We start from the raw sequence: 5425 nt of genomic DNA, 5'->3' as shown, positions 1-5425 counted from the left end.
CGACAGCTGGATTGCAAGCGCGCACAAAGCCGGCGGGAGGATCCATCGTAGCGGTCGCTCCGCCCCTCTCAGTGGGGCGGGGGCGGGGAGGTCGGAGGGCCAGGTTCCTCAGACGTTCAGTTCGCTTCCCTGAGAGGGAAAAGGGAGATGGGGTGAGGGTGAAGGGTACTTAAATGATTCCAAACTCGTAGGTTCCTGCGGGATTCCTTCAGACTCCTTGAACTTTTCACATTCAGCGGCCACTTGAGGATTGGGAAAGTCTCGGGGTTGGCTGGAGTAACTAGGGAACGGTATCTCTCACAGGCTTTTGTCTTAAATCCCCGCGAGTGGCTCGGCCTGTGGGGGTCCAGGATCGGGAAGGCTGGGCAGTTCAACTGCGGGAGAGAAAAATGAGACACTCCCACCTCCCCCTCCCCGCCCCAATAAAAGCAAAGTTGATGTTACTTGAAGTAAGTATGGCTAAAAGAGGCCCTCTGGGTGGTTTTGAAATCCGCTTGTTTAGTCGCTAAGTCGTGTCAGACTCTTTGCGAGCCCATGGACTGTATCCGGTCAGGCTCCTCTGTCCATGGGATTTCCTAGGCAAGAATACTGGGGTGGGTTGACATTTCCATCTCCAGGGGGTCTTCCCCACCCAGGGACTGAACCGCACCTCCTGCGTTGGCAGGCAGATTCTTTCTGGCTGAGCCACCAGGATTATGCAAATATAAGCACTTATCAGTACCACGTTGTTCCTCACTCGGCTTTCACCTGGTGGCGGTGGAAGGCCACCCGGTGAAAGGCCAACTCCACAGGGTTGTGCACTTGGCTTTTTTTCACTTACTCTATTTCTGGAGACCTCATTCTTTTGCAGGATATGCCATTGTTTATCCAGCTTGTCCTGCCCTGATGGGCATTTATGGGAGTATTGTTTTCTGATCTCGTACTGTTAGAAACAGTACTGCAGTGAAGATCTTTGAGCTCATCTCATTTCTCACCTGGTAGGTATGTCATCGTGCTTTAAAACCTCTGTCTTTGCCAGCAAGAAGATGACATAATCATGTGGGTTGACTTTTTGACTCTTTATTAAGACTAAATATCTCTTTTAAATTGCTTTTTGTACAACTCGCAGTCTGGGTGACAGCAGGTACATTCTCCTCACACTCCAATATGACTGTGGCTCCAATCCCCAGGCACCTCTGCTTTGTCCCCCATCTCCAGGCTCATGTAAATCCTCACACTGCATCTGGCTGAGTTAGAAAAAGATGCCTCTTCCTCAGGTTAGGGGCAGCTTCATTCCAGGCAGTGGGTTGGATTTTAGCCTCTCTTTGTTGCAATGCACAGGCTTCTCACTGTGGTGGCTCTAGAGTGCAGGCTCAGTAGTTGTGGTGCTTGGGCTTAGTTGCTCCATAGGATCTTTCTAGACCAGGGATTGACCCTGTGTCCCAGGCATTGGCAGGTGGAATCATATCCACTGGACCACCAGGGAAGTCCAACACCAGGGTTTCTTAACCTTGACGTTGTTGCCAGTTTGGACCATGTCATTCTTTGGTGGATGGAGGGTTCTTATGTATTGTAGGATGTTAGGCTGCATTCCTGGCATCTACAGGCCCAGTTGATACTTCCCAAAGATGTCTCCAGGTCTTGCCAAATGCCCCAGGCTGGTGGGGGTGGGGTGCGGGGGAGGGGAGCAAAATCACCCCTGGCTGAGGCCAGTGCTGTGGACAGCTGTAGCCCTCATCAGACCTATTTCCCATCTCTTCTCAGCTGTACTGGGATGCTCACACCATCAGTTGTTCACACAGGCCTTGGCTCTGCATCCTCCCTGGCCAGCCTGGAGCTCATCTCAGGGACTATGGGGCAGCCTGTCCCTGTCCTGCCTAGTTTAAAGATGCAAGAAGAAAGCCCCGTAGCTTGGTCAAGTGGATAGTGGGTTCTCACCTGATTTGGCTTCTCTAAGGCATCTAATCAGGACCAGCCATGGCCCTGAACTTCTTTGTTAGCCTGACTCACCAGAACAGAGGATCAGCCAAAGGCTTAAGCAGTGAACTGACTGTTCCTTGGTCACCTTTGACTAGTCTAAACTCCTCTCCCTGCTCCCTACATCATCCATCTCAGGCAGGTGGATGTCTCACCCTCCCCCATTTTTGTGCTGAGTCTCCTGAGATGTTTATGCCAAATGTCCAGCACAGTGCCTGGCACATAAAAAGGGCCAAGTCACTGCTGGCTCTTTGCATGCCCAGAGTGGTCCCCTCATGCTCCAGGCAGAGGTCTGCCCCTCTCCTCCCCTTCCAGTAGGTCCTCTGCTGTTCATTCCCAAGAACCGAGATCTGGCCACTCCTACCTCCTCCAGCCACTTTAGACACTTCCTGTTCACCTAGCCTCAGTCTTCTGAGCTGGCTGGCTGGGTGCATGGCAATTAATTCGGCCTGCTTTTCCCTGGTTCCTATCTGCCTTTGTTTAGTCTCCCAGTGGCTAAGTATATGCCTGCCCTGCTGTGTCTCCTCCCAGAAGGAGGGGGAAGGTAAATGGGGATAAGCCATGAGCTCCATGGAGATAAATCAAAACTCAGTGAGCCATTTCGATGAATCAGTGCCTCAATTTCCCATGATCCTTACAATCACCGTGTGAGGTGGGAAGTCCTGTCCCGTTTCACTGAATGGTCAAGCAACTGGCCCTTGTGTACCCAGCCATGGGGGAGTAGAGCTTCTGGAGGGCAGCAGGGTTAGAGCAGAGAGCCCTGGGACAGACCCTGAGTCCTGTCCCTCCTCCAGAGATGCTCCTCACGAGAGGTGGGGCAGGAGGTGCCTTCCAGTATCTGTCCTCTTTGCTGGGTCTTGCCATCCCAGACTGAGTCTCCTAGCGGGGGACAGGTGGCTCATACTTCTGCCTCTTGCTGATAAAGAAATCCTCCTTCATCCTTGTTTCTCTTCTCAAGAGCTCATTTTATTTTAGAGACTTGTAAAATCTTCTCCCTTCCTGTGTTCAAATATGTGTCTGGAATTATGTTGTAGAGAACCACCTCACTCCAGTCCCCGAGCTACTACTGAGCCATCTGTGAGGTTAGTGTCTGAAAGGATAAGGGTGGCCCAACAAAGCTGCCTCCCTGTGTCCACCGTGTTCCGAAGTGAGAGGGCTTGTCAAGAGGCCACAGGAGCTGAGGGGGCACCAAGGTCTGCTCAGGATACTCCTCTTTAATGCATCCATGAATATGCAGATATGCAAATGAAACACCAAGTCTACAAGCCCCAGAATCTTAAACCCACTTTGGGGAGGTGGCCCGGGGATTTATTTCTGTCCAGAAAATGGTTCTGCAGAGTGGGTCAGTTACTTTTCATCGACACATGACAGTTGTTTCTACAGATTGTGATATACACTGCATGGGAAGTGTTTCTTCATTTCTTTTCCCTCCTTTCTCCCTCCCCCGCTCCTTCTTCCTTCCTTTCTTTCCTCTGTTTTTTTTTTTTTCTCTTTCTTAACTATTTTATTATGGCAACATTTAAACTTCCATAAACAGAGATATAATTGTACATAGACCTCCCACGGATCCATCACCAGCTTCAACAATTATTAACCCATGGCTGATCTGGTTTCATCCATATCCCTGCCCACTCCCCATTTTCCAAAATTATCTTGAGTCAAATACCAGACATCATATTGCATCATCTGGAAACATTTCAAGAAGTATCTCTAAAAGATAGACTTAAAAAAAAAAAACACCACAGCATCATTATCACAGCTAATAATCAATAATATTAATTTCTAAATATTATCAAATACCCAGAAAATGCTTACTCATCTCTTAATTTTCGTTTCAGTTTTCCCATAGTGAGGACGTTCGTCCAGTGGGTAGATCCAGGACACTCAACGAGGAGATGCTGGTTGTGGTAGTTTTGTGAAGGACACCTTTACTTATCTACTCCAGCCCACCTCCCCAGCCTAACATCCTTCTGCAAAGATACCTGGGTCCCAACTGTCTAATCTGGAGGCTCTGTACAATCAGCTAAGTTACTTCAGTCATGTCCGACTCTGCGATCCTATGGACGGTAGCCCGCCAGGCTTCTCTGTCCATGGGATACTCTAGGCAAGAATACTGGAGTGGGTTGCCATGCCTTCCTCCAGGGGATCTTCCCAACCCAGGGATCCAACCACACAGTCATATATTTGCAAGGAAAATGCTTCCTAGAAAACGAAATCTGGGTCCTGTGGAATCTTGTGATTTCTGTGGGGCAGGCATAGATGTCACATGGAGGGGATTACCCATAAGCTGTGTTGACTTAAAAAAAAAAATGCACAGGTTGAGAATTATGTTTTCAGTGGACAAAAATGAGGTCTTAAGCCCAGGACACAGCCTTCCAGACAATTTTAAGGAACTGTTCCAAAGAGGTAAGGGAGGAGCCAGGATTTATAGGAGTTTTTGCAACAAAGACCAGGTAATTAGACCATCAAAAGATTACTGTTAATTAAAGTAAAGCAGGCATCTCAGTTTAATGAATTTAGCACTTTTGTATGTATAAAAGATGCAAGATTCTGGGATCATTGAAATCATTCCTTTGATATGTCCCTCAGCCACCCTGGGGGCTCAGATGGTAACATATCCACCTGCTATGCAGGAGACCTGGGTTCAATCCCTGGATTGGTAAGATCCCTGGAGGAGGGAATGGCTACCCCCTCCATATTCTTGCCTGGAGAATTCCATGGACAGAGGAGCCTGGATGGGTACAGTCCATGGGGTTGCACAGAGTCAGACATGACTGAGCGACTAATGCTTTCACTCTCACAGATGTCTGACAGGATGGTCCTCCAGAATACTGGTTTGGCTGAAAGATAGCATCTAAAATAGAGACGTAGCTGGTAGGAAATCAGAAGTCAGTCTTTGAGTTCCAGTCTGATTTCGGTCTTTAAATGGCCATTTCATGCGATGGGAGATATGGTGGGTGGAAAGACTAGAGATGTCACAGTTCCGTGCCTCGCAGTATCAAGACAGCGAAGTGGGAATGGTTTTGGTCAGAAGCAATTAGTAAAGGAATTTTTAAATGATTTGTCATCAGCAATTAGGTTAAACCAGAGTCACCAAAAGGTGGGAAAAGGGTCCATATAATTTATCTGTCTACTGGTGGCCAGTCAGCATACCTCCCCTAGGACGTGCCCACAAAAGGACTAATGTGTGGAGTGGCACAGCTTATCTGTGAAGTTCGGCAACTAAGAGCAGTCCTTGCCAACTTTTAGACAGAAAATAGGTGTCGGCAGATTCTTGACCCACATGGTGTTTGCTGTGGTTTCAGTAGGCTAATGTGGCCAGTGTCTGGGGAGAGGTGGCCCGTGTTGTTGTTGTTTTTAAATCACTTCTCTTAAGCTGTCTTTCCCAAGTACTTGGTGTACTCGGCCTTGTGGATTTGAGATTTAACAAAATATATATAAATTTTGTGTTTTCACTTTGATGATACTC

The sequence above is a fragment of the Bos taurus genome, chromosome 1, assembly GCF_002263795.3.
Source record: "Bos taurus isolate L1 Dominette 01449 registration number 42190680 breed Hereford chromosome 1, ARS-UCD2.0, whole genome shotgun sequence".
Taxonomy (NCBI): domain Eukaryota; kingdom Metazoa; phylum Chordata; class Mammalia; order Artiodactyla; family Bovidae; genus Bos; species Bos taurus.
This window is presented reverse-complemented; position numbering follows the sequence as displayed.